The sequence below is a fragment of the Lithobates pipiens genome, unplaced genomic scaffold, assembly GCF_037356315.1.
Source record: "Lithobates pipiens isolate NorthernLeopardFrog02 unplaced genomic scaffold, aLitPip1_a1.2 Scaffold_30, whole genome shotgun sequence".
NCBI lineage: Eukaryota > Metazoa > Chordata > Amphibia > Anura > Ranidae > Lithobates > Lithobates pipiens.
Window position 1 is genome coordinate 149,399,976 of NW_027507791.1, and position 9,214 is coordinate 149,409,189.

Below are 9,214 nucleotides of genomic sequence, written 5' to 3' on the forward strand. Positions count from 1 at the left end.
CGATCCTGCAGGGCAGCAAATCGCCATGGAAGAGGAAGGTCCGTCTGAGCAGACAGCCGTTGAGGTCGCCACTGGGGGTGAGTGATCCAACTTTATTTAGGGGCAGGGTTCTCTGGGTAGAGCTCCTGTGCCCCTTTTTAGGACTTGTGTAGCTAAATTGTCTATTTTTTGACTATTCCCAGGGACCGAAAGCTCTGCCCAGGGGTCAGCTGCTAGGTCTAAGGGAAAGGCTACTTCAAAGTCCAGGCGTTGTGGTTACTGTAACTCTAAGTTAGCACAAGACCACTCCAAACCTTTCTGCGATCGATGTATCATCAAGCTCGCAGGCAAGGAGACCGCTCAGGTCGTGAAAGAATGTAGGGCCTTACAAGCAGAAATGTTGGCTACCCTTCAATCTTTTCAGTCCACCCTTGTGAAGGGTTTGGAGGAAGTACCGTCAGAGAGAAAGACTCCTCAGTTACAGGAAAACTTTTCCACATCTTATGCGGAAAGTTCCCAGGGCCAAGTCTCCCTATTATCTGAGGTGGAGGAAGGCCAGGTCCCAGATTGTAGTTCTGGAGAGGAAGATTCAGACCAAGATAGCCAGGGGGAGGCTAAGCTTGGGGGATTTTTGTTCTCGAGTGAGGACATGGAAGGTTTATTAAAAGCCATTTACACCTCAGAAGATATTCAGGTTCCCTCTGCTCAAGTCTCAGCACAGGATAGAGTATATAGAGGTAGTGATGGACGAACGTTTCGCCCGGCGGTCGTTTCGCGGCGAATTTCCGACATTCGCGGTCCGCACGTTCGAACGCCTTTTTCCGTCGTTCGCCGCGGCGGACTTACGTGTTTAATGTATACAAGAACTTTAACCTTTGGTGACACGTTTATCATGTGATACAGGACAGCCACTTGAGACATGACAGCACATGGACACTTGTACATTCCCCCTAACCTATAAATACACCCGATCCGGTGGCCATTTTACATTCTTTCTTCTGTTACGATAGGGACAGGTTCCTGTGTGGAGTAGGGAGAGATAAACCACTAGCTATTTGGTACACAAAAGTTCTTTTCAGGACTGGTATAGGTGTTAGGTGTTGATAGGTTTGCTGTGCTGCTGATTCTTGCAGCAGCCTGAGTGTTTTTTGTTAGTTTAGAGAAAGGGAAAGGACGGTGTATGCTACAGGGACAGCCAGATTAGTCTTTCATCATCATCATCATCATCATCATCATTAGCTGTTACTATCAAGGTCCACAAAAGAGCTGTTCCAGTAACCACTAATCGTTCTCTTTTTTTGCCAATTTGTATAGGGACAGGAAGGAAGCAGTGTTGTCAGGCAGTGAGGGTAATTTTAAAGACTTGCTGTTATTATTAGTTCCACAAAGGTTCTTTTCAGGACTGGTATCAGTGGTACAGTAATAGGCTTGTACATGTATAATATTCTTTCTTCCAAATATAGAAAGGATATTATACTTGACTGCTGCCCTTCTGCTGCAGTCTGCTAAACATTCACAACTCACTTGTTCCACAAAAGTTCTTATAAGGACTGGTAACTTGGTATAGGGTGCTACGGTACATAGGCTTGAGTGCGGTACAGTCTGCTGTTCTGTAAGGACCGCTATCGGTCCACAATAGATAGGGTTGACGTGCACCACTGCTGACCGCTGCCCTATACTGCAGCAGTCCTTCAGCGGTATAGGGACTGACGTACAGTCTGCTAATCACTAACACACAACCTGCTTGTTCCACAAAAGTTCTTATAAGGACTGGTAACTTGGTATAGGGTGCTACGGTACATAGGCTTGAGTGCGGTACAGTCTGCTGTTCTGTAAGGACCGCTATCGGTCCACAATAGATAGGGTTGACGTGCACCACTGCTGACCGCTGCCCTATACTGCAGCAGTCCTTCAGCGGTATAGGGACTGACGTACAGTCTGCTAAACACTAATACACAACCTGCTTGGTCCACAAAAGTTCTTATAAGGACTGGTAACTTGGTATAGGGTGCTACGGTACATAGGCTTGAGTGCGGTACAGTCTGCTGTTCTGTAAGGACCGCTATCGGTCCACAATAGATAGGGTTGACGTGCACCACTGCTGACCGCTCACCTATACTGCAGCAGTCCTTCAGCGGTATAGGGACTGACGTACAGTCTGCTAATCACTAACACACAACCTGCTTGTTCCACAAAAGTTCTTATAAGGACTGGTAACTTGGTATAGGGTGCTACGGTACATAGGCTTGAGTGCGGTACAGTCTGCTGTTCTGTAAGGACCGCTATCGGTCCACAATAGATAGGGTTGACGTGCACCACTGCTGACCGCTGCCCTATACTGCAGCAGTCCTTCAGCGGTATAGGGACTGACGTACAGTCTGCTAAACACTAATACACAACCTGCTTGGTCCACAAAAGTTCTTATAAGGACTGGTAACTTGGTATAGGGTGCTACGGTACATAGGCTTGAGTGCGGTACAGTCTGCTGTTCTGTAAGGACCGCTATCGGTCCACAATAGATAGGGTTGACGTGCACCACTGCTGACCGCTGCCCTATACTGCAGCAGTCCTTCAGCGGTATAGGGACTGACGTACAGTCTGCTAATCACTAACACACAACCTGCTTGTTCCACAAAAGTTCTTATAAGGACTGGTAACTTGGTATAGGGTGCTACGGTACATAGGCTTGAGTGCGGTACAGTCTGCTGTTCTGTAAGGACCGCTATCGGTCCACAATAGATAGGGTTGACGTGCACCACTGCTGACCGCTGCCCTATACTGCAGCAGTCCTTCAGCGGTATAGGGACTGACGTACAGTCTGCTAAACACTAATACACAACCTGCTTGGTCCACAAAAGTTCTTATAAGGACTGGTAACTTGGTATAGGGTGCTACGGTACATAGGCTTGAGTGCGGTACAGTCTGCTGTTCTGTAAGGACCGCTATCGGTCCACAATAGATAGGGTTGACGTGCACCACTGCTGACCGCTCACCTATACTGCAGCAGTCCTTCAGCGGTATAGGGACTGACGTACAGTCTGCTAATCACTAACACACAACCTGCTTGTTCCACAAAAGTTCTTATAAGGACTGGTAACTTGGTATAGGGTGCTACGGTACATAGGCTTGAGTGCGGTACAGTCTGCTGTTCTGTAAGGACCGCTATCGGTCCACAATAGATAGGGTTGACGTGCACCACTGCTGACCGCTGCCCTATACTGCAGCAGTCCTTCAGCGGTATAGGGACTGACGTACAGTCTGCTAAACACTAATACACAACCTGCTTGGTCCACAAAAGTTCTTATAAGGACTGGTAACTTGGTATAGGGTGCTACGGTACATAGGCTTGAGTGCGGTACAGTCTGCTGTTCTGTAAGGACCGCTATCGGTCCACAATAGATAGGGTTGACGTGCACCACTGCTGACCGCTCACCTATACTGCAGCAGTCCTTCAGCGGTATAGGGACTGACGTACAGTCTGCTAATCACTAACACACAACCTGCTTGTTCCACAAAAGTTCTTATAAGGACTGGTAACTTGGTATAGGGTGCTACGGTACATAGGCTTGAGTGCGGTACAGTCTGCTGTTCTGTAAGGACCGCTATCGGTCCACAATAGATAGGGTTGACGTGCACCACTGCTGACCGCTGCCCTATACTGCAGCAGTCCTTCAGCGGTATAGGGACTGACGTACAGTCTGCTAAACACTAATACACAACCTGCTTGGTCCACAAAAGTTCTTATAAGGACTGGTAACTTGGTATAGGGTGCTACGGTACATAGGCTTGAGTGCGGTACAGTCTGCTGTTCTGTAAGGACCGCTATCGGTCCACAATAGATAGGGTTGACGTGCACCACTGCTGACCGCTGCCCTATACTGCAGCAGTCCTTCAGCGGTATAGGGACTAAGAGTTTTGTCACAGGGTCATTTAAAAAATGACAGGCAGAGGAAGAGGCAGGCCCTTCCGCAGGGGTGGTAGGGGTAGGGCAGGAGCAACAGGCTTGAGCCAAAGTGGGAAGTTGCAGAAGGTGCGTTCAATTACTTTAAAGGATGCACCAGACTTGGTTGAGTGGCTCGCTCAGCCTTACTCTTCTGCACCCTCCTCATCCTCTCGATCTGCACCCTCTTCTTCACTCTCTGCTATGTGCACCCCCAAAGACACTACCACCAACAACACGACCACCACCACCACCACCACATACCTTCCGCTTGAGTCACTGGAATTATTTTCCGATCCATATCAAGAGGACATTTCTGATGCGCAGCCACTCTTGGTATTGGATCAGGAAGAGGAGGTAGCAACAAGCGCTACTCAGCAGTCTGACGCCAGTACCCAGATCAGCCCAAGGAGGAGGTTGGTCCCCGGTGTTGCTGCCTACTCCGAGATCTCTACTTATAGCGGTGGGGAAGGTGACGTTGATGATGACGTGTCTAGTGATGTCACGTGGGTGCCCACAAGAGAGGAAGAGGAGGGGAGTTCAGAGGGAGATATGGACCAGCAGATAGGGAGGAGAAGCAGCAATGACTTACATTGCACAGCAGGGACAAAGCAGACTGCAAATGTATCAGGAGCGAGTCATCGACCATGTACGGTCACATCTGGCGCTCCCAGGACACCGGCACATGGCTCCGCAGTGTGGGCTTTTTTTAACGTGTCCGCTGCTGACAATAGCGTTGCCATCTGCAATCTTTGCAGTCAACGCGTTAGTCGCGGTAAGCCCAATACTCACCTAGGGACGACCGCCTTAAGAAGGCACATGAGCAGCCATCACCGAGCCCAGTGGGAGCAACGGAACACACAAAGCCACACTGCAGGCTCTCACCGTCCAGCCTCGTCTTCTACTTCTCCTTCTCCTCTCTCCTCACAATTGTCCTCCACTCCACCTTCCATCACGCCAAGCTCACATTTTTCTGCAAAAAGGCAGGCTTCCGTGGGCCTAATGTTTGAGCGTAAAAAAATGATGACGCCGGATAACCCTCTTGCCCAACGGTTGGCGGCTGGCTTGTCAGAACTCATAGCCCGCCAACTACTGCCATATAAACTGGTGGACTCGGAGGCCTTTCGCAAATTTGTGGCCATTGGAACACCACAATGGAAGGTCCCAGGAAGGAAGTATTTCTCAGAGAAGGGCATCCCAGAGCTATATGGCCATGTTCAGCGGCAAGTGAATGTATCTCTGGCACACAGTGTCGGTGCCAAGATACATCTGACCACAGACACGTGGTCTAGCAAACACGGGCAGGGAAGGTATATCAGTTTTACTGCCCACTGGGTGAACCTTCTGACGGCCGTCAAGCATGTAACCCGTGGCACCCGTGTAGATTTGGTTTTACCGCCACGGATTGCATGCAGGCCTGACTCTTCTTCTCCTCCTCCTACTCCATCCTCCTCCCTCTCCTCCTCAGCTGCCTCCTCCTTTTCCGCTGCTAGCGTCTCTTCCACTGCACCGCCCAAGCTCCCCAGAACCTATTCCACATGCCAGGTGAGACGTTGCCATGCCGTGCTGCGTCTGTTGTGCCTGGAAGCAAAGAGCCACACTGGCCCGGCACTCCTTTCAGCTTTGCGTTCACAGGCAGATGAGTGGCTAACACCGCTCAATTTGACAGTTGGTAAAGTGGTGTGTGACAACGGTGCCAATCTGCTTAGCGCATTGAAACAGGGCAAAATCACGCACGTGCCGTGCATGGCACACGTCTTAAACTTGGTCGTGCAGCGATTCCTTGTCAAATACCCTGGGGTCCAGGACATCTTGCGGCAGGCAAGGAAAATCTCGGCCCATTTCAGAAGATCTTACACGGCCATGGCTCGCCTTGCTGACATTCAGCGGCGACACCATCTGCCGGTCAGACGTCTTATTTGCGATTGCCCGACGCGATGGAACTCAACCTTCTATATGCTTGATAGGCTGCTCCAGCAGAAACGTGCAGTTAACGTCTACCTGTATGAACTCTGCGAAAGAAACGGTTCTGGGGAGCTGGGTTTTTTTTCACCGCGCCAGTGGCTGCTCATGCGCGACACATGCAGACTTCTGCGGCCATTTGAGGAGATCACCAAACTGGTCAGTCGCAGCCATGGCGCCATCAGTGACATGGTACCTTATGCCTTCTTTCTGGAGCGTGCATTGCGTCGTGTCATTGATCAGGCTGTGGAGGAGCAGGAGCGGGAAGATGAGGAAGTCGCAATGCTGGATAAATTCCCAGGGGGGGCTACTCTATCTGAGACAAGTCAACAACAGGAGTCTGATGAGGAGTCAGAGGAGGATGGTGCCGGGGCGGATGAGCAGGAGCAAGAAGAGCATGCTTTAAACCTTTCTGGGATCCCTGTTGTGCGAGGATGGGGAGAGGAGAATGAAGAGGACGACATTATCCTGGATGATGAGCAGGAGCCAGGCCACCACACCGCTTCCACTTTAGTGCAAATGGGGGCCTTCATGCTCCAGTGTTTTAATAGGGACCCCCGTATAAAAAGCATGAGGGTCAAGGACCAGTACTGGGTGGCAACGTACTTAGACCCCCGGTACAAACACAAAATGGCGGAAATGTTACCGCCGTCGCAGAGGGCTGTCAGAATGCAGCACTTCCAGGCCTTGCTTCGAGAAATGCTGCATTCTGCTTTTGCGTGCGCTGGCAGAGGAGCAATTCCCACTCCCAGAGAAGGAGTTGCGGGTACCAATCCAACAGCGCCTGCAAGAAGAGGCCGGTTTGAAGATGTGTTGGTGACTTCGGATATGAGGTCATTCTTTCAGCCGACCCATCGACAGGTGTCATCCGGATCCAGCATCAGGGAACGCCTAGACCGTCAGGTGTCCGACTACATTGGGTTAACGGCCGATGTGGACGCTCTGAGGAGTGATGAACCCCTAGACTACTGGGTGGGCAGGCTTGACCTCTGGCCAGAGCTTGCCCAATTTGCAATCGAACTGTTGGCTTGCCCCTCATCCAGTGTCCTGTCCGAAAGGACGTTCAGCGCAGCAGGGGGGATTGTGACCGATAAGCGTACTCGCCTAGCTCACCACAGTGTTAACTACCTCACATTTCTAAAAATGAATGAGGCATGGATCTCGGAGGAATTCAACACATGTGACCAGTAGACCATGTATATGTCTATAAACTATTTTTTTAATCAAGCACACAGACCTTCTTAATTCATTTGGCTCACTTCCTTGACCCAAAAAAGCACACCGTACTATATGCCCCTACCCTCCTCTTTGAAGAGGTTGAGCGGTGTCATATTTCTACTGGGGCTGCTTATGATATCCCTGTGCTGTGCTGACTTCCTCCTGGGGGTTCTTATTATGAAGGGATCACACTATCCCTGTGCTGTGCTGACTTCCTCCTGGGGGTTCTTATTATGAGGGGATCACACCATCCCTGTGCTGTGCTGACTTCCTCCTGGGGCTGCTTACGGTGCTGCTGTCAGTGCTGTATGTCACGGTGCTGCTGTCAGCGCTGTATGTCACGGTGCTGCTGTCAGCGCTGTATGTCACGGTGCTGCTGTCAGCGCTGTATGTCACGGTGCTGCTGTCAGCGCTGTATGTCACGGTGCTGCTGTCAGCGCTGTATGTCACGGTGCTGCTGTCAGCGCTGTATGTCACGGTGCTGCTGTCAGCGCTGTATGTCACGGTGCTGCTGTCAGCGCTGTATGTCACGGTGCTGCTGTCAGCGCTGTATGTCACGGTGCTGCTGTCAGCGCTGTATGTCACGGTGCTGCTGTCAGCGCTGTATGTCACGGTGCTGCTGTCAGTGCTCTGTATTACGGTGCTGCTGTCAGATGCCTCTATCACGGTGCATGTGTCATTCCGGTATGTCACGCTGCTGGTGATCATCTCCTGCACCCTCTTCTTTGCCTACCCTGGTCCCTGACCTTCCCTCTCCTCCATTGCCTTCATTAGCTCCATAGTCCTGAATTGTTAGAACAATTTCCCAAATAAAATAAAAATGCTTGTAGTTATCGATCCCAAATTCACCTCATACATGTATTATGTCATTGTCCAGATGGTGGGACTACGTTTTACCCCCTAATAATTACCACGTGGCCGCAAATTCGACATGAAGGTTTGCAAAGTTCGCCTCCCATTGAAGTCAATGGGGCCCGCGGCGAACGTTCGGTTTCGCGAACGTTTGGGTCCGTTCGCATTTCGCGTTCGCGAAACGTCCCGTCGGAAGTTCGTCCATCACTATATAGAGGTTTAGGAAGGTTACAGTCCAAACCTTTCCCATCCACCAGTCTCTGAAGGAGATAATCCTCAGAGAATGGAAGGAACCTGAACGCAAGCTTCTCAAACTGAAAGCTTGGAAAAGGAGGTGTCCCTTTAAAGATGAGGAGGAGGAAAAAATTTTTAAAGCTCCTCGCTTGGATGCAGCCTTAGCGCAGGTATCTAAGAGGTCCGATTTATCCTTTGAAGATTCTGGAAATATCCAGGATCAGATGGATAGAAAGTCGGAAACTTTACTCAAAAGAGCCTGGGAGGCGAATGCGGCGGCAATGGCGCCTGCCCTAGCTTCCGCCTGTGTAGCCAGAAATGCTGACACCTGGCTTGGCAAATTAATAGATCATGTTTCCCGCAGTAGGGAGGCTAAAGAGATCGTAGACTCGCTGGAGGTAATCAGTCGAGCAGTAGCATATGTGGCAGATGCAGCAGTGGAGACTGTTAGGACCACAGCTAAAGCAGCAGCACTTTTGAACTCTGCCAGGAGGGCTCTATGGGTCAAGACCTGGGATGGGGATTTTACTTCCAAGCCTCGCCTATGCGGCATCCCCTTTGAAGGTTCCTTGCTGTTTGGTTCAGGCCTAGATCAGGTTTTGTCCCGATCTACGGAGAAGGGCAAGAAATTTCCTGTAAGGTCCAAGAAGGAAAGGGGTAAGAAATTTTTTCGAGGCCCCTATTCAAAGACCCATCATAAGGGGAAAGCTGAACAAAGGAGGAAATGGAACTTGGGAAAAGGAAAAGAAAAAAGTGCAATTCTTTTCTCCAGCTCTGGAGCCTCTCAGAAAGAAGGCAAATGACGCCACCGTAAAGGTAGGCGCAAGACTCAGCGATTTCCTTCCACAGTGGGAAAGAATTACGCAGAGTCCATACATTTTAAACCTTTTAGAAGTGGGGTACAGACTGGAATTTCAGACTCATCCCCCACAGGAATTTTTGGTTACTTTTCCTCCCAGGGACCCAACCAAGGCAGAAGGGTTACTGAAAAATCTAAAGGAGCTAGCAGAGCAAAGGGTTATTACTCCA